Raw genomic sequence first — 21,648 nt, 5'->3', positions numbered from 1 at the left:
AGAAGCATTTTAAGAATAAATTTTAGTAATTTATAATTTTTTTTAGGTCTATACGTACTATCGTGCTCATAAAGCTGTAATAGACCGCCATTTATTTTTTACTTAAAACAAGAAACAATTCACACACATTCTTTGAAAGAATTCATATGAAAATTATAATGTTTACGTGATAAATAAATAAACAATATCGAATACCTGAAATTACAAATACTTGTTATATTTGGCAACAGCGCGCGCAGAAACAATGATAGCGCTTACGGCAGTCGACGTGGGTAAAAGAAAGAGAGAAAGCGTCCATTTACTTCCACACTGAAATCTTATAGAAGATATACAGTGTTTAGCGATAAATTAACGGAATTAACGAGGAATACAGTGAAATAGATAATCGCTTCCATAGTACACGATAGGATGGAGTTTACTTCTTTATAGAAAATGTTTGGAAAATGCAAGATATTATAGTATTTTTTTTTTAAATTTAATTTTACCTCCTTACACAACTACCACATAAATACACAATGCTACACAAAATTAAAAAAAAACGTATTTCCGTCTACGACATTTATTTAAGCTCGCTAGGAGGAAACGTGTAGTACAAAAAATATGTCAATATTTTTTTGTGAGCTTGTATGAAATCTTGAAAAGCGTTCATCGGCTAACAACTGCCTAGACAAGAGCAGCGTACGTTCTATACCACATCTCATCTCTAGATTGCAGTGTAGTGTGCATTTCAATGGGCATTCCTTTCTCTTTGTAAGGCATGATTTCTGGTACTAGCGCTACCCTTGTATCGCTGTGCTCTGTTGCCAGATGCACGCCTTAAGAGTGCAAAAGTTTCACTTTGTAATGTAATGAAAATTGTTTATTGTATCGGAAGAATTTTATTTTGTAAGGTAAAATTTGGAATGAGAATTGTAGAAAAAGCCTACGTTTTCCTGGTGTATTTCATCAAGAGCATCAGTTGATAATAATTTACTGTTTTTCTAAGAAGATGCAATTGAAAAACGCCACATCTAGGTTGCAACCGTGTTTGTTAACATTTTATTTATATCATTTAATTTTAAAGAAGTTTCACTCTTTTCAGCATTGAACATACATACTTTCATGGAATGCCTTGTTATTAATAGTGACTGCTACAAATAGTTTTGCATGTGAAATAATAATTGGTGTTGGTGTGAAGCATTTAATTTTTTTTCTCTCAGCATGACTACAATTGTAATAATACTGTCAGTAAACACTATTTTATAGTCTTACAAAAATCAAGAATTTTTTTTTAAATTGAAATATCTTATCAAAAATTATGATTATCGATCGTATAAAAAACATTTTTTTTTTTTTTAACAACCCAGGTGTTATTAATCTGGCAACAGTAGTGTCAATTTACTCTGTACTGTAATCTAAGCGTGTTAACAAGAATAGTTTCGGGCTTCCGCGGACGAAATGGTCCCGCAAACCGCTTCTGTAAACAAAATTTGATTACGTACTTTGCATCTTCAGTCTGCATCATACAACGTGTCTCAAATCAGACGTTTCTCAAAAGCAGCGCCAACTGTCCACGGATCCTCCCACCCCTGCAGTTTTTGTCAAGATCACTTTCATGTGACTGGCAGTGTTCGCAAAAAAAAAAAAATCATGCGCTGTTCTTCAAAAGACTGATAGTCCCATTGGTACTATGTTGACAACTCAAATTCGAGTCAAGTTACATTACAAAAACTTGGCAAAACGAAACTTTTAATTGCTACATACGTAACCGTATGTGTCATATTATATTCATGAGGTGACTAAAATTTTAAATTTTTTTACATGTGGCTTTGTAATAATTTTTTTTTAAATAACGTAGGGGAAACAAAACGACATTAATAATTTCATGGTGGCCACTCACAGTCACCAAAAATATTCCCTGATTTTTCCCTGATTTCCCTGATTAAAAATTCAAAATTTCCCTGATATTTACAATTACAAAAAAAAACATACTTTTGATGAAAAAATATAATATTATAGAAAGAGATCACTCATATTTTAGCACCCTGCTGTATTTTCTTCATTATATACATACGGATGTTCGTTAAATAACAAATACATTTTAAATATGTCACTTTACATTATAGCGTCCCGTTCAATGACCTGCAGTCTGTGTTTTGTTTTATGTAATGGGGTATTTCAGTGTCGAGCGCTCAATCATTTTTTCACGCAACTTTTGATAACTGTTCTTTAATTCATTTTTGAAGTGTAACATTTCTAGTTGTGAAATATTCTTAGTCTTAGTACTCTCAACAAGGGATAACAGTACAGTGCAAATTTTACCTTGTGTTTGATTTAAAAATGAAACAACTAATGGATAAATCTTCACTGCATTACAATCAGTACTCCCATCTGTAGCTAAAGCAAATGGTCCACTTACTAAAGATTCAACAGTTTCAATTTAGTTCCACCAGCTATATACTCCACTAAGGAAGATGTTTTTGCTCTCGCACAGCTGTATTTATGTGCAATTTTTGAGTCCGGAAACATAGCTCTATACAAATTACCCGAATGATCGGCTACTGCTATCGGTAAATTGTGTTCTACCAAAAAACTTGTAAACAATAACTCTGCGTTTGTTACTTTCGTTTCTTCAGATGTAGCGAAAAACGACGATATAGATTTATTGCTCGTCACGGCTTTAGAATGTTCTGCATGTTTCTTTGATTCAATATGCCGTCCTCAGTCATCCCTTCCACCATGCGCAATCGAAAAGTCACACGTGCATACATTACAAAAAGCGTGGCGTTCCAAAACATTTGAAGATGACAAGCATGGCCATTCTTTTATATAGTTTGGTCGAAAGTTCTGAAGAATAACGTTATTTTTTTTTTGCCCCAGATACACATTGTTCTGTCACACGCTTCATTTCTACAACCGGCACTGAAGAACACAACACTATCGAACAACATAAACAGGTTTCACGTCTGTACACACGACAAAAACACTTTGATGAAAAAAATGGCTTTCAAGAAAGTAAATAACACAAGACAGGTTAGCCAAAGTACCGTACAAAAATTATCGTGATGTAAGTAGCTAACAAACGAAAAGACCGAGAATATGTACTAGTTGTATCGTACAACGGACGTAATACCGTACCATTCCTATTACAAAACACAACAATTAATCTACTTATTTAGACAGTACATGCGCACATTTATCAGTTCCGTTATCTGCGCAACCACGTGATGTATTCGAACTGCGTTCACGAAACACGCACACCAGAAACGGAATTTTTTTCCGTTACCCAGCAGCACAAAGCCTCGTTTCCGTAATAAACCAGCGATGTTCCGTAATTCCGTAATAGTGTGTTAAATCCGTAATAATTACGGAAAATCCGTAATGGTTGGCAGCTCTGCGGAAATATACATGACACAAAAAATTCCCGGATATTAAAAAAATTCCCTGACATTTCCCTGATTATTCCCGATCAACGTGATTTCCCTGATAAATCCCGGTTTTCCCGGTGAGTGGCCACCCTGAATTTTAACATTTAAGTTTAAATTGCATGTTTTAATTATTTTAGTTTTGTGATTGTGTTTGAAGGATCGGCAGACTTCAGCGAGCATCACAGCAGTGTAGAAAAGGAGATACCAGGAAGCAGAGGCCGCTGGAACGACCGAACCAAGCAGCCACAGAGCCGAGGGGGAAAGAACCGAGGAAACGCGAAGCAAGCGTCGCGAGGCCGGAGCGCTCGCAGCGGCAAGCAGAGTTGACGGGTGTCTCGGCGCCCCACTCGCACAGCGGCGCAAGCGAGGTCCGATACAGGTAGCGACTAAGGGCCGTATTCCAAGACACAAAAATAAGGGTTTAGGTGTTGAATATGCAATACCTGTACCCTAACCATGTTCCAAGTGCACGATAGGACTCAGCCAGTCCTTTATTTTTAGGGCACTGATTTTTGGTGTCCTATCTGTTGCCGATTTGATCCATAACTGTATATATATTTTTTTCCTTTTTAATGAAATTTAACGGAACTTTTACGAGTACAATCCCCCCCCCCCTAATATCTTAAAAAAAAAAACAGCAAACATAAATACGGCCAAAAATTCATCGTTTATTCTTGTACAACCCAAATTAAATATTTTATTTCACATTATAATTCCGTAGTTTTAAAAAATAAGCTAAAATTACGATGGATTCCACGAAGTACAACTGTTTATAGCCTCGCACAAGTCCTCGTTTATTAAAACGGCTGCCGATCTGATACCTTACAAGGGTTCAGTTAGGACACGTTTTGGAATATGACCCGAGAGTTAGGGTACGGCAGTTGCCCAACAAGGCAGTGCATATTCGCTACCTTACTGAAACGTCTTGGAATACCGCCCTAAGGGCGGCTCACGATTTCCGAACGTCCGTGACAGGCTACAAAAACCACGGTCTAGCACACCTTCCGCTTCCTGTACAACCGTCCGATCTGAAGGAGAAATAGGACGCCATATTGGTTTCAAAATTTCCCATGTATATTTTGATCGTAAAATAATTGAATTTGGCCTTCGATAAGTCAGAGATCACACAGAATTTGCAAAGGCCATTACAGTGTACATTGACAGTATTACAACGGTAGCCATTCCCATAAATTCAATACTAAACACTAACGCCTTCCCACAGTAAATTTGAAGCAGACAGTAACTATTGACTTCAGGGATTATATTAAATTATATACTTACTATGCTTTGACGAAGACACATTTTTACAATGATACGGTTGAAAATATTCGTCGCCAAAAAAACTGGCGAAATGACATGACACGTGTCTTAACCACCTCGCTTTCTGCGGCCCACCAAGGATTGGACTATGCATTTTCAAGCCCAGAGGAAGTCGCAGCTTAATTGTTAAAATTACTTTAATGGAAAAATTATATATCAATTTTCTGCAGACGAGAACTTGCATCTACATTTCGCAGAACCCCATCTAAAAGAGTGCGCGCATCAGAAAGTTGTCAAAGGTTAACTCCAACTACAACATAAAAGACCTACAGCAGTCCCAACTCAATGACGAAGTTAAATGGCCTTTTTTTAGTCTCTGCAGGTTCTTGAGCGTAGAGTTGCGACACCGGATGTTGCGAGGCGCTGGAAAGAAAAGCTAAAAACGCTTCATGACTGATCTCTGTGTACTAACTAGACTTCAGTGCAGAGCTTCAGGAGAAACGACGTGATTTGAAAACTGTTCCGAGATATCATAGTGGGGCCTGTTTACGAAACGCAATTGAGAATGGGTAGTGCGGTTTTCCGTGTTTCGTTTTTAAACTGTTTTTTAAACGAAAATATAGCAAAAACGTTTTTAAAATTATTAATGCAATGGAGAACTTTTTTTGGACATACGCTATTGCAGTTTTACACAGTTTGTCATGGAAATTATTTTCCCCTGACAAACATAGCAAAACTGCAATAGCTTATGCCCAATTAATTGTATTAAAGCAAAAATGCGTGTTTTCAAAATAATGTTTAGGCCATAAACATCCGGTACAGGTCCTTTCAAGCACTCGAGGGACTTTCTCTGCATATCTTCATTTCTCCGCCATATAGTGCTATGGTTACCGGCCATAGGCGTGCGCACGGTAGGTGCCACAGGTGCCTTGGCACCACCATTAGGGTTAACGTTATTTTGTTTTTTACAAGCACAAATAATACATACTTACAAAAATCCGTATTATTTCCAAAAAAAATATGTTTTCCAATCGTGTCGAGTTACAGATATGTGCTCATAACACTATCACTATATCAATTATCAATCGAACCAACTAGTATACACACAGAAACAAGCCAGGTGCAATTACTTGTGTTGTACACGCGGGCTGTGGCTACGAAACTTCTCCTAGTTCTCCTCGAATTACATAGAATGCGCGCTCGGTGTCCACTGTTCACTCCACTCGGCAGGCGCACGGAATAATAGCCGCCGTCCGCCAGGGTTTATTTAAAAAAAAGAGAGTTTAGTTAGTTAAAAGGATAGGCTTACTCGATGACTTATATGCAGTCGCCGACATAACATTTTTGTTGTATTCCAAAAGTTAAAACTTTTGCCCACTCTTATTTTTGTATTTTTATTATTTTAATATTTTACATATTTAAGGTATGTTACAAAAACTCCCTTGATTATTTGATTTTAAAACTTAACATTTGAGAATGTTTTTTCTAGCATTTATTTGGCGTCTTCAGAAAACATGTAAGGGAAACAATTTGTGCAATTTACTTTATGGCTCAACAAAGCTTAAAACTGTAAATAGTTTAGTAGTTTTCTTGGCGTATATAACGTTCAAAGCCATAATTTGTCATAAAAAATGTTAAAATTTTTACATCTGTGTATTTAATGTTTTTGTTCGGAAACACCTTAAATAGCACCATTTTACACTTTCAAATCCAAATTTTTCCGGGGGAGGACCCCCGGACCCCCCGCTTTAGGCTCGGGGTCCGTGAATGACAGGGCTGTTGTGTAATCTGGCACCACCACTACTGAAGTCCTGCGCACGCCTATGGTTACCGCGCAAATCTCAGTTTGCCTTCGCACGACGAGAAGACTGCGCCCCAGTGCAGACTTACACTGAATAGGAGACGCCGCTCTAGAAGCATCAACGTTCGCCTAGTAGCTACTTATCCCACACCACGAACACAAATAAACCCCAAAACTAACGGGTCCCTCAAGGTGGTGCAAAAAAAGCATTTCATTGGACCAGCAGATGATAAAGAAACTCGCATAGAAATACAATTCACAGGTCGACGGCGATCCTTCGCATGGACTGTGCAAGGTGCCAACCTCACAGGGAGAGGGTCGCCAGGCGAAAGCATCCCGCCACAGCGAACAGGAAAGTGTCACTTCGCCACACGGCAGTTCGCACCGAACCCCCGTCCCGGGCACAGAAAGCTGCCGGCAACAGGCAAGAAGGAAACCCACAGTCTCACGTCAGCAAGCGCTTCCCGTGGAAAACTACGCTGCACCCATGCATAAAACATCCCGTTACATGACAGAACGTAAAAAAATTTACAATGCATTGCAAGGTGGCGGTTCTCTCTGACGAAAGAAGGGGCGGGGGTGAAGGACAGCTACTGGGTGCTGCGTAGACAAATATGCCTAAACCAACCTTACTGCTAAATGAATACTGTTCTCTTAAATTATCTTAGACTTTTATTAAAATATTTAATCATGTGATATGTACCAAGAATGATTTAGTTTCCAGTGTATATTTAATTAGTATATTGTAAAAGTAAAAACGTTCACTATCTGATAACACAGTTGTGGCTAAAACCTACACTGAGCTTCCAGCATTGCATATTGGTCATTTATATTAATATTGCATGCAGGCGAAGGTGTTAAAAAAAAAAACTCGAAAACGCACTGCTATAGTAGGTATATTCTTTTCGAAAAATTCAATACAAACATGACGAGTTTGTAATGGACGTCTTGGCCAGTCACGAACATGGGGTATGCTCTAGAACATACCGAACTAGTTTGAAACTCCGATAAACGAATAATTCGTACATTTCTACTAATAAAACTAAAATAATATTTGCGAACAGAAAGTTGAACAGATGTAATTTGAGTAACTAATGAGCGTTACTAACGGCGACCTTAAAAATGTATCATCTGTGCGATAGACCTAATGGGTTTACGATTGAAAATCAAGCATTAAGAAATAGTCGTGTACATATATATGACTAGGTATACTACTGGAATTGTTTGACTGTCGTGTACTTGTCGTGTGCGATTCATATATTGACTTAAAAATTAACATATACTGGTATATATTATAATTTTTCTTAGGAATTATGGGAAGCACCAATCAAAGCATAGCAGAATGTATTTTGTTGGCACATAATATTCCCTTGGGGAAAGAAAGTTATCATATATTACGAAAGGAGTGGTAAATACAAAATTATTGGCATCACGTCAATAAACTATGATACTTAGAACACTGAAATTAAAATTTAAAAAAAAACTTTGATCGCATACCATTTTTGTTTTCGACAACTGATTATTAGTAAGTTTTTCTGGTTAATTTTGGATACTATACGAGTCTACAAAAAATGTACTTACAAATCATGAATATGATTCTAACTGTATAGTCATCTGACGGTGGCTTGGAATAGACAGTATTACATAGAACAGTATTTATATTATATTTAAATATGTGTGATTTGTGTACGAATCCTAGGTTACGACGTGAAATTTTGACAATTTTAGGTTCAATCGCAGCCATGTTTCTGGTATTTGAAGTAGGTACATAACCAATTCCATCATGGATTAAAAATTAATGTCGGACAAATTGTCAATCGGCAAAGATTCCTAACCGAAATGCATTTTAAAGTGCAGACGGCAATATAAACACACTGCATTCTCACCAGTGAGTTTTCTCTGGCTGGACTTTAACCGACCTCTAGTTCAACCATAATCTGGAATTGCGCGGTGTTGCTTAACCGTGTTCTCGTCGGCGGGCAGGTCGAGTTCATAATTCTTAATGATTTCAATCGTAAACCCACCTTCAGGCTCCGGACGAGACGTAACGCCCTGGCAGTAAGAGCCGTGTCGATGAAAGTACACGCGGTTTATTCCCTAACTGGCCAGCCGCACTTGGCAGATTGCGATTGCTTGCGGCGGTGACGGCCATAGAATATGCCGCGGGAAAGATGGGGGTGGGGGGGGGGGGGGGGGGTGGAATATTTTCTTTTATGGGGTTCTTCTATATTTGAGAAGGGCCTCACCAGAGGGCCTCGGGGTATGGGATAACCCCCCGGCTGTGTTTCAGCGGATCAAAAAAAAATTATTTCTTTGAAATAATGTTTATAAGCTAACTTTGAACTTAAATTTTGACGATGACTTTAATGATTTATCTCAAGAAATATTTATAGTTTCCTGGAAACGGAAGAATTATACTCAGGTAAGTTAAAAAAAATTGCTAATTTTTTTTTAAATTAAAAATAAAAATGATTATTACGTTAAAATACATGTTTAAGAAAATTTTAACTGGTCATTTTCCATTTACGGATATGTTTGCGATGGAAAAGCAGGGAAAATGAAAAGGGCGGGCGCGGGGCCCTGGGCGGATACCGGCTGTTCACGAAACATCGCACCTTTTTGATAATATTCTGGCTTGAGTCGAGCAGCAGTTGAGACTGTTCCAATACCGCTCATGCGTAGGTATACTTCACGACCCATAAATTAACCGACGCCGTATTGAAGACTGCAAGACGTAGTTTGCACATAATGTGCACTCGATTTCCTGTTTACGTCATTGCGATGACTCCTGATAGGTTGAATTTACATCTCCCCCTTTTTCCCTTCATGGCTTGGTAAATAATATAGGCCATTTACGATGAATGTGTACAATATAACAACTGAAAAGCAACTGGCCACTGCCAGTGGTAAGGCACCCACCCCCTCTTCAGTTGCAGAAATTACATTGAGAGACCCGTGATTGGAGTAAATGGCTATTTAAAAATTGTAATATTGCGACACCTAGTTCTGATTTGAGGATGTCAAACATGAGAAACACCAAGCCAGCGCATTTAGATACATTGGTTTGCGTCACAGGTGGGACCTCATTCTTGCGTAATCCTTGCAAAACAAACATGTTGCGCCAGACTCCAATATTTCATGCTGCCCGTCTTTCAGTTTGGTAAACCTTATTTTCCGATTAAAATTACGTTTGTGTCAACACCTTAAGATTTTTTTTTATAGTAAGTGTTTTTTACGCACCAAAATTGTGTCAATTTCATTAGATGGAATTAAAAAAAAAAGCATTGTTTCACGCACGAATTTGTTAATGTCATTAGATTGAATTTAAAGTTTTTTTTTTCTTTTTACGAATTTATAAGCTCTACTGGTGTTTCAGTTTTTATACATTTTTTTTTTATCCTTCCACAGAGGTGTTGTGCCGAAGTGAGTTCTTGGGGAGTACATAAGGAAAAGAAAATCAACTTTTTTTTTACAATATAACAAGAGTATCTTCATCTCTGGATTTTCCTGCGGTGCGGGTACTCTGCGCTATGCAGGACGGCACACGGCGATCCCCGAGAGCAGTGACGAGCCATCAAGAGGATCACTGCACAGCACAGGGTCACGTCCACGGGAAATGCATCTGCTTAGTGCAGGGGTCGACATCGTTTAAATGATAAGGAATAATCACAATGATTAAAATATGTCAAACATGTCATTTCGAATATTTTATTTATTTTTAGTATCCAAACCTCAACACTTTCCCTTTCTTTTATATGAGAAATTGGCATTTTGGTAAGTAAAATCTGGGCATAATATTTGTAAAAACACAGCTCTCGCAGACAATTTTTTTTTTTCAAAATGTTATGTCTTTAATTAAAAATTAGGTAGTGACGACCTCTTGACGTGGACATGCCGGATTAGGGATTTTATAGGTTTATCAAAATTCAATCAATTTAACGGGGATGTCAAAATTAATACAACATACAATAGTGTTTTAAAAAAATATAAAAAGCTGCTCTATAATAATAAGAAAAAACAGATGTGTGATGGTTTTATTCAAAAATCATTACGGAAACGTACTTCTGAATAGTAACCTGTTAGAAACAAGGAAACTCTGTACTGAAATTAAAATGAAGGGCAAACTGTGAGCAAACTAAAGACTGGCAGCCCAGTAACGGAAACTATCGGCCAAGGCAAACTGCCGGAATCGGCTCCATCGGTGCCGAACCATTAAATACCGGATAAAACTGACCTTGCCCTATACAGACACCATTTTCGGTCATCGGGAAATACCTGCTATTTCCCGGTTCTCAGCCAACACCCTATCACACTATATAACTTGCGCCCCCAACACCTTCCAGTATGTTTTGTCAAATAATGTCGGAGGGTTATGTCGGTCACCGACAAGTTGGATAATTTGAGTTATCCATAACATATCTTGCATACAGGACGGGTTATAAAATATGTTGGATAGAATCAGATAATCAGAATCGTGCCAAGCAAAACCGGAAAAGAAGTCAGTTTCCGTCACAAGGTATTTTTAAAATGGCGAAAAGCAAACATGGGCGATTAAGACGTTATAAAGGTAGAAGTTAATTCAGATAACGTTAGTATTAAAATCTTATACGATATTATTTTGTATGAGAAAAGCGAAGGATAGTCCGTAACTTAAAAATAATTGAACATTAAATTAAATTATGTTCTAAAAGATTAAAAATGACAAAAAGTCCAAATAATCCGTCAAGCAAATTTGATTTTAAAAGGATTAAAATTAAAAGCTTTGAAAAAGTTCAGATCATAAATTCACTTTGCAAGTGTGACATGATTTAAGCCATATTATAAGTTATCTGTATAACTTTACTTGGTAGACAAAATTGGAAGCCATGTTTCCCCTAATTTTTCCTCTCCAACTCTATTGCCAAGTATAAGCTGGAGATAAAAATTTGACTCATTGTTCGCACCCTCTTGGCCAATCAAAAATTAAGGAGTTTTTAAGACCGCCTTAATTTATTTCATCGCCTTCGTGACTATCAAGAGGGGAAAAAAAATTAATATTACATATCTCTCAAGAAAATAACAATGTTAAATATAAATAGTTAACGTACAAACATTGATTTCGTTGGTTAACTCAATTCTAACAGATAATCCACTGTTTTTCAGTATTATCTCCGGACCACAAAACTAACCCAAGCAGAGTGTATCTGAAACTTGTAGCCTTCACATTTACTTGACATTTACGTCGTAAGTTTGAAGTAAGACAGTAAAAAGCGCCCTTTTTAGTTTAAAAGACGGATAAAAAATACGAATTCAAAAAGGTTTTTTTTACACATAAAATGTAATCACGCGGCCCCAATTCCCCGATTACACTGCGCAAAGTGGTGTTTTCTGCCAAGTCGGAAACCAAAGAACAATAAAATACCCGCATTTACCCAATATTTGTAGAGTATTACATTTAGGATATATTTTTAAGGATATTTGGTGAAAGCGAATGAGAGGACTTTTAAGGGCTCTTATTTAATTAAAGACAATCCAAGGACGATCGACTTTTTCTTTCGGCGTAACACCAACTCCTTCGAAGGAAAGTTACTCGACGATAATCGTGCCTGCTCACGTAACCCCTGTGACCCCGCCAAGCAGACAATGCGACAGGGAATTGCGAGCATCGGAACCAACAGGAGGATGCAGGAGGAGGGGTAAGGAAGGGGGGGCGCTAAGAATAAGCGCAGGATGGACGGCGGCGACCTTGAACCCTCGCGCCGACCAACCACCAGCTGCGCGGGGGTCACTCCTCTCGCCACTTATAGCCGCGCCTCCAGCACACGCCTCGGTCTGTCGGCACGCGACTGTCCTGTGTCCGTAGGGGAGGGGGGAGGGAGTGGTCACTCAGCAGCGGTGCCGCCCACAAGGGGGGGGGGGGGAGGGGGGTAAATTGTACGGCGCGAGTTGCGCCATCCTGCAACATTTGGGGGAGGGTTATAAGAAAAAAAAAGTTATCAACTGCTTCCAAAGTACAATTATTCTCTTAAAAGAGTGTGTTATATTTGCATTCAAAAACGATTTTGATAGACTAATTTAAATTATATTTTCCGGGTTAGGACCCCCCCCCCCCCCCCAAGAATCCTTGGTTGGACACTCAAATCTAAAGTCTTGAGTTTTTTTTTGTGGAAGGGAAACGGTAAACGGTTGTTGGTTTAAGATTTAATGAGTCATCAAAACTATTTGGGGGGGGGGGCGAGGGGGGAGAACTACCTGCTCGACAGAATGCTGTGAAGGCCAGTATCACTCTTTTCGAGGCCAACTGCTCATACACCATACATATCTTGCAACAATTCTGTTAATGTAATTTTGTTGTACAATAACTAATAAATACGATATGTGGCATATGCTAAAGAAACTGCAACTTACATTAGAGTTTTAGGATTCAGATATTTTCACAACACAAATATATTTTGGTTTTGGTACAGTTCCGCATCAAAAACACTAACTTATTACTTTATCCTGTTTATATCAAAGCTTTATAATGCATACACTCAAAAAAATAGTTAGGTAATTTTACACTTCCACATCACAATCACATTTAACTCACGCAAAAAAATAGTTAATTTACATATGTGGTCAAGTGCAGCTTCGCCTACTAAAAAGCAGTTAAAAATATTTATGAAACAAAGTAACGTCATAAAAAGAGACGATCGACATGGCGTGTAGACAGACCCAAGCTTTGAATGTGAACGACGGAAAATGTGAGAAAATTTGTATTAAAAAAACTAAAATCTGGAGTGTGGTACCGGGAGCTGCTGACGCGTATATCGCGACAGCTTCATTTTCGCGCACGTCAGGTGCTGACGATGGCTGGGTTATCGCCCGGGCAGTGGGAAGATGGGGTGGGAGGGGGGGGGGGGGGTGAGGGGGGGGGTTGTTTCTACTTCCGGCTGAGCGAGCAGTTCGGCCGTCTCCGCAGTCCGCAGTCCTGTCTCGGCGGTGCGAAACAAATGGCGGGAATACTCGGGGACTCAAACCTGTTTTCACTCATAAGGGAAACCCGTAACTAAATACAACTGTTCCAAACGAATTATTATTATTATTATTATTAGTATGCAAACCTCTTAGCTCTCGGCGTACGGCATTTGGTAGGAGTAATTCCGTGAATGGAACGGAAACGTGTAACCACGGTGCTGCCATCTGTGGCAAATGGCACGAACCAAAGTTCATAAAGACAAAGGGAAACTTTTAAGTATTAACTGTTTAGTGAATTTTGGAAGATGGGCAGTATCTTCATAAGATTCCTCGTCTAAAATCAGGTCCTGAGCCGAAAGTTAGTATTTTTCAATTCTCTTTCGCTTTTATGCAGTTTAACCTTTCACTACGGAAATAGAATCATAAGGTTGACAACGTAACCGCTCCTGCAGCGAATTTCTAGTGGCGGGTGCGGAAACTACGTTTTAAATGTGGCTGAAAACACAATTTTTTATTATTTAAAACGCTCGGCATCATTTTAAGAAATTCTGCGTTGAATTTCGTGTCTGAGCTTTGTATATTGAGTTTATTTGCAACAAGTGAAAACATGAATTTGCTCGTTACCGAGGTGAGATACACATCACCGGTGAACACAAAGACTAGTTCACAATTTTTGCTTTGCAGGATATGACAACCTCTTCCTCTTTGGTCATAGTAAGGATCCTAAATTATCCCCTTCCATATTCTCTCCAGAATTGTTATATGAATCATTACTTGTACCATTATACAAGGCATGGTACGCAAATCTACAAATCAGACTAAATTAAATTTGTGGAACTTGTGTGCTAATTATTTTTATGAACTGTTTTTTTTTCTCGTGATTATATTGTCAGTAGTCTATCTAAAGTTCGGTTGTCCATGATAATGAACGAATGATTTGAACGACATGGTGTCCTACTTTCCTACCTATAAATCCATGCCCGCTCGAAGTGCCACTACGGAGTGAGATACACTGACGTCCGTTAAGAGGATTGAAAAGGTCTCATCGTGCATGAATGACCAGGACATCAGAAAACTAAAAGAATCAGATTGATATTTTCATTAGATATTTTCATTAATGAGACCTGAATGTACACAAAATAGTAAATACAGCGTATAGTTAAGTCGTTCACATTGTACCTATTATTGTTTTTATATTCCCGTTATTCATGCACGATGTGACTTTTACAACCCTCTTAATATTTTTTTTTTTTTAAATATGGTTTTGATTAGGTGAGGTATACACGTAAAAACACTCACAAAAAATTCGTTAGGGAGAGTAGTTTTAGTTTGTCTAGGTGATCCGATCGCAACTGACCGTTTTTAAAAATAATGAAAACGTATGAAATCTCCCAAATGTTTTACGTTCCGACCATAGAAGTTCCACGGAACTAGCGACGAACATGATCGGGACGGAATGGGCGTCAGTGATTCGTCAGCACTTCCCCCACCATCACGGCTGAAACACGGGACGGGCACCGGCCGGACGCCACGATGACGTCACGCAGCATCCCCCGCGTTGCCAAGGCGACGCGACAACAAAACCCGCCGCTCCGCCATGGAGTTTTGACAGGCTGGTCGCATTTCGCGTCTCTTAGTATATGTCTTCACACAGATAAGGGGGGAAAAGGGGGGGGGGGGAACAAAAAACAATGAGATTGAAACGACTCTGCTTACTGTAACAAAATTCCCAAGTATGTACATTCAAAAACATCTCAACGTAAACGTGAGATTGTGAGACTGCTCGATTTGCGACACGGAGATTTTTTGTTAGATTTCACACGGAAATTAGTACTTCGTGGTAAGAATAAATGGAAACTGGCGAGGATATCATATATTGCAAGCAAATTCCTAATATTTATTTTACTAAAAATGATTAAAAAACATTTAACTTAATTTTCAAAAGTTGGATTTTCCAGTATCCATATATTCCTTAATATACCCCAGAAAATGTCTTAAGTCAATATTAAATCTAATTTACCATGTACCATGAGAATATAAACAAAACTAACGAACCCCGACCTTATTCATGCAGCGTAGGCTCACACAAAAAACATTTACACATTTATCAAAAAAATTAATAATTACGAGAAAAGTAACAAAATAGATTCACCATTATCATGTAAGCTTTACTGCTTCACGTCATTTTAACAGGAAAGGTTATGTTTTCTTAAACAAAACTCTCTAAACACAAATATTTTATGCCTTACTATATTTCCCACGGCCACGAACAATATCTTTAGTATCGATACTGAAGACTATCTATTGAGAAAACATCAAAACCATACAAGATTATGTAAATAGTGTACAAGCAACAATTTGTAAGATTGGCCTAGACAAAATATCCAATGGATACACAAGTAATTTAAACAAAGATCCTAAGGCAACACAGTTTGAGAGTGCGTGAGTTTAGTTTTGACCCAACCCAAGCGGTCTGCAAACTTGTCTAGGATTCGATTGTTCTGAAAAGTAATATCATTGGTGCCCTTTCCTTAATGGCAATATGGCTTGTGTTTAAGAATACTGACAAAACACACGAACAGTCGTCAAAACAGTGGTAGAAGGATATGTCGGCAACAACTTTTGAGAACTAGTCGAATTTCAAACACGCTACATGACACTAACTAAATAAACTCGATAATTATTCCATTATCATGGATCCAAGTTTATCCCCTTGAACCTGATGGCATTATCCTGAATGTACTGATGCTATAGCTCTTTTAATTCAGAACGCTGAAAAGTTCTGGACATAAAAAAAACTAATATAACAATTTATGCCACGTGACTTGTTCAAATATTTTCTTTCATATACATTTAGGAATAATATTTCTTTATTATATCACAAGTTTTATTTATGTCCAGGATCTTTCTTCGTACCTACTAAATTAAAGCAAACATCATGTACAAGTACAAGATCAATGTATAAAGGATGTCAGGATAAAGGGATAAGCTTGGATACGAGATGCGGAACTTTTACCCTAAACTCTCCACTCACAATGTGGTGTCGTTCGTAGGCAAGCAAATAAAATAGACTTACATCGCCGGGCAGATAGCGTTCGGCTGTCTGCTTCACTGCCCTACAACGGCGACCCCATTACTTCCCTAATGAGTGGCCTGGGCAAGAGATTAGCGCACGGTTAAATTTGTCACAATCATTTCACGAAGAACGCAGGTTGCAAGTTTAACCAGAGATCATCTTCGTAAATTTAAAGGGCACTAAGTTAACTTACTTTGAACATTAATAATAAATAAAAAAATTATTGGTATATTAACAAATCATTCAAAAAATTGGTTGAAGTCTACAGTGGTACCTCTTTTGTCCACGTGCGTGTTCACATTTGTTTAGAACGAAACATACAACCTCGGAAGTCGTAGTTCTACGAAGATCTAGTTATTTGAAATGATGGAACTCTTCGTTTGTTTGAATTAAATTTTTCGCTGAAAAGTGGTAACATTTACTGTAATTTTCTAACAGCCTTGGACTCACAGGTCCGAAAAATTTGCGTTCGAGCAACTTCGGAATTGTGCTTTCTGTGAAGCGAAACTATTTTAAAGATATTTTAGCCATTTTAGCCTCTTCATTCAAAGTGTCAACAATGATGCTACAATTTTTTTTTAGTTTCTAAATTAAATATTTACTATAAGATTTGTACATAATGGCCCGAAGATATTTCCAGAAATTTGTAAGAACTATTTTTTGTTTAAAATATATATTCCCATTCATAGAATTAAATTGTGAATAAAAAAATTAAAAGGGGATTAACACTACATTCATACACGAAGAGGTTAAATGTATCGAACTAACATAACCAAAAATTCACTTTACCTACCATGAAAAAAAGGAGCGGTTTCAAATTCGTGTAAACTATATGCTCTTCTGAAAAAATAATAAATAAGATTCTAAAAATTATAGCTAGTTAAAAGTCACCATTTTAGGAAATTACTTATGTTATATTTAATGTTTTATGAAAAAATGGCGAACACTTTAATAACCGTACTGGTTAGTGGCGGATACAGAATTTTTTTTCGAGAGGGAAAGGAGTTTAGAAAAATAAATAAATTTATAAATTCATAAAAATAACATTAAAATTGTACGACTTTGCTATGCATAAGTGGCTGCCAGCCAAAGTTAACAATCATAAAACTGATAAATGCCACCGAAGCTCTTGTATTCACCAACGTTTCATATATAATTTCATTATCAACTTTATTCATACATTCATTCAATTTACTTGCATTTCTAAAATTTTAAATCTGCTTTAAAAACTTCACTCTAGTACCGCTCTCCCATGAATGAGGCATCATACGGAAAACCCCGCGTGTGATATATCCTATATTTCATATATCGATAAGATTAAAGCATGCGGATTACGTAAATTTGAAATCTATTAGAATAGTCAACAAATTCTGCGTGATATTTGCGATAATGACAGACGTATGAAAAGAGGAACATGTATTACGAGATATAAGCACACAAGCCGGCTCGGTTACACTAACTTAGTGACGATCAGTAGTGCCACGTGGGAGAGAGAGAGAGAAAAAGGTGTAAACTACTCGGGAGCTTTTGTAGGGCGAAAGCCGTTATAGTTAGTAATAACTCACTACCAGCAACCTGGACTGCCAGGCGACGCACCTGTGAATGCCTCGAGTAAGGAGACCAGGGCAACTCACTTACCGAGAAAGAGGCGGCGGCCGGAGAGACAGGCGAGCAGGCGACCGCGGGCGAAGCACTCGCAGCAATGTTCCATCCAACCACAACTGTTCGAAACACGACAGTCCCGTTGCTGCACGCGCGGCTCACGAACAGAGACGCTGAGCACTCAACAAGCTCTATCAGAGCTACGAACAGCCTGCGGAAGTTCCACCAAACCCGGTCCTCATGGGCGGCGTCCCCGAACCCGTCTGAAGCCAGCGGTTCCGTTGGAGCGCGGCTAAAACCTGCGTCTCCCCTACTTCCCCTCCATCCAGCCACATCCCCCCCCCTCCTTCTTTCCGATGTTCAGGCCGCGACCGGCTGTATACGTCATCGACTGGCTCGCGCTTCTTCCCCTCCATCCCCCCTCCCGAGAGCAGCGCGCCAGTCCCGAGCGGTCCCACCTGATTCTACTACCTGTTGCAAACACATTCTCTGCCTCTCTGCGTGTTTGTGGCCTAGAACACTCGTACTTTTCCGAGACCTTGCGGTGATGAACGAGGCCTTGTAGTTGTATAGCAAACAAGCATATACATATTTTTTTTTTTTTAAAAAACTCCCTATCTTGCAACGAGGACAACCAGGTGTATTCACACACACATTAAGGATGTTGCGTAAGGAATACCCTCTGTGTATGCCCTCTGGTGACTTTCCATAATTTGCCTGGACTTGTTCAGAGAAAAAAAAAAGTCAATCAGAATCCAGAATGAACGGAACAGTTATGTCTAACCCCCTATCCTACGCAATATCTAGTCCAACTGACAACACCACTTCACTCCGCCTCCAAGAGTACTGCTTAGCATATTCACTGAAATAGTTTAAATGCTTTCTTCCGCCATCTTATGTGTGAGAAAGTGCGAATATATATTTTACTGCTGTCAAATAAAATTCTTTCTTTAAAGAGCTCCATCCAAAAGGCCAAGAACTAAACAAAATTAAATATAAATGGCCGGTAATAACATGGAACGTATTCCCCCCTAATTTGCTACCAAATTGACTAAGCGTTACCAGGAAGTTAATTAAAATAACGCAGTTATGACTAGGGATGTTTTTTTTTCAAAAGTTGGCTTCAAAAAAGAAATAGCTTGAACGAAATGGGCTTGTGTTTCTCATAATCACATAACTCTAATCTCGTCTCAACTTATTAAGGCATTTAACCAACTATCCCTACTGTACATCGCCGAATGGTAACGATGCGTCCTTTTCTGCTGGAGCCTCAGCCAATGGATCCTTTAGTATTAAGTCTGCTTTAATTGAGAAAAGAGTCGTGAAAGGATGTTCAAATGATTTTGACGCTATTAAGACCTAGTGTATCGACAAATAAAAACAGTTTCTTATGTCATTTCTTTGTGTTTACAGATAATTCGTGATTCTTTTCCTAATTACAACATGCGTTAAAGTTGGTCAATTTACAACAATAATAAACACACAGGGAAAATGTAGATAGCATTTTGCTGGTTCAATCATCGACTTTGTCACATTTCTACTAAAAGGAAGAGCCAGAAAACCCACAAAGGATTCATTTAAGGACGCGGGTGACTCTTCCTTTCACGAAAGGCTGCATAGCTTCAACAGTAGGTATCCTTGCAACTATTAAGCATGCACTTTTAAAGGTTACTTTAGGATAAATGGCCATTAGAAGGCGTAGGAAACACCTTTAACTTTTTTTTACACACACCAATGCTAGTTTATACTGTATGTCATACAGAAACCTCGAGAACGGACAAAGAAATGAAAGCAAATGTACAGAAAACAATAATTGAAAGCACAGAGAATTCCATGGAAGTAATCAGTCACAAAAATGTCACAACACTGACTAACGCAGTGGGCCGACAATGACGATACAGTTGCAGCAAGAACAGTTCATACATACAACAAAAACGACCTTGAACAAAATAGCGACAAACAGAAGAACACAATGACCCAGTGACGTGCAGGCTAACTCTGCGAATTCTCTGCACTCTCTATGCATGTAACGTTTGACATCGGCTGATTTTGGCTTGATTCCCGTGTGTTTCATCTCTTTGGATGTTCTTGAGATTTCTCTGAGACATACAGTGTACACCAAAAATTATTATGTCCAAATAAAAAGTTTAAAATCAATTTTCCTCATCACAATAATTATTCGAAGTACCTAGCGTTGCGGTTAGAAAACTTGCCTACCATCAAATCGAACCCTGTTAGATCAACCGGAGGACTTTTCGCAAATTTCTAGCAAACTTAAAACATGAGGGATCTCAAATCGACCGTAATATTGATCACATTAAGATTTCCCTGAACCGAGTAGTCGGTAGCAATCGAAGCCGGTCCAGCGAAGCCTGATGCCCGCAGCTGGAACTACGCACATGCGCTGCAGGTTGCATATCGCCAGGCGGTCGGAACTGTACCGAGCCTGTGGATCGCGCGATATGCAACTTGTCGTACACGTCCTTTTTCTCCCAGCCTGGTGTTTCTGCGCCTTATTCAATTGATATTTAACATTACAAAACTGTTATTATATCACTCATGCATCTCTACTGGTTGTTATGTTTATTTTCCATGTGTACAAAGACACCGTGGTTTCACTTACAACACAAATGCTAGAAACACGATATATACCCAACTGTTATTAAATATTTTGCTTGGCAGTTCTTATCTACGATTTTTATGGCGATTTAAATGAACACGGTCTATCGCCGAAAAATGATTAGCAATATAAAAAAAGATTAGAATAAATCTACAAATAAAAACTAGACCAAAACAACTCACACATTAAAAGTATCTTGAACACAGAGGGGAGAAAATACTTGGTGTGATTTGAAAGATATATTATTTCAATTTAATTTTTAATAACGCGCAGATGAAAATAAGGGTCCCATTCACAATACATACAAAACATAAATGGGAGGTGGGCATGTACCACGTTTAGGATTCAAGTCTAAATATTTACAGGTTATTTCCTTGAGGAGGAATTCAACAAGAGATATAAAGAATTATATATATATATATATATATATATATATATATTAGGATGTTGGTATGTATGATGTCGATAAACCCCGACACCGTTTGACCCGACCGCCATGCAGTGGCGTAGCGTGCCATCTCGGCGCCTGGGGCGGGAGACCCGTTTTGCCGCCCCCATTCTATAGGTGCTTAATTAAAATTAAATTTCACATGCAATGAGGTACCTTTTATTGAAGTTAAAATAGGATGAGCGGTTTTACAAGCGGATTCTACGGGCCTTATGAGCAGCGAAGTCAGAAATAACTTTGTCAAAATCAATATTAGCAGCCAATTCTTGTTCAATCGACAATATAGCCAAGTTTGATAGTCTAGCGGAGCTCATAGTAGATCTGAGGTAATTTTTTATTAGCTTCAACTTCGAAAATTTTCTCTCACAACTTACAACACTAATCGCCAAAGTCAAATATATTCGAATCAAGATGACTATATTTGGAACCGAAATTACGAGATTCAGTTTTTGAATGAACTGGAGGAGCTCCAGTGGTCCTTTACCACTTATATCTTCC

General features: G+C 38.4%; 1 protein-coding gene across 1 annotated transcript in view; it reads right to left on the bottom strand.

The window, feature by feature from the left end:
* LOC134533132 (very long chain fatty acid elongase AAEL008004) overlaps window positions 1-18,389 on the bottom strand; it is a 139,388-nt gene extending 120,999 nt beyond the window's left edge. Inside the window, exon 1 of the mRNA XM_063370413.1 lies at window positions 18,119-18,389. The gene's annotated coding sequence lies outside the window, so the exon portion shown is untranslated. The remainder of the gene's footprint in view (window positions 1-18,118) is intronic.
* Window positions 18,390-21,648: the final 3,259 nt, after the last annotated feature.

Source organism: Bacillus rossius, chromosome 6, assembly GCF_032445375.1.
Source record: "Bacillus rossius redtenbacheri isolate Brsri chromosome 6, Brsri_v3, whole genome shotgun sequence".
In the NCBI taxonomy this organism is placed as follows: Eukaryota; Metazoa; Arthropoda; class Insecta; order Phasmatodea; family Bacillidae; genus Bacillus; species Bacillus rossius.
The sequence above is the reverse complement of the archived record's forward strand: the minus strand, read 5'-3'. Positions and strand labels throughout refer to the sequence as shown.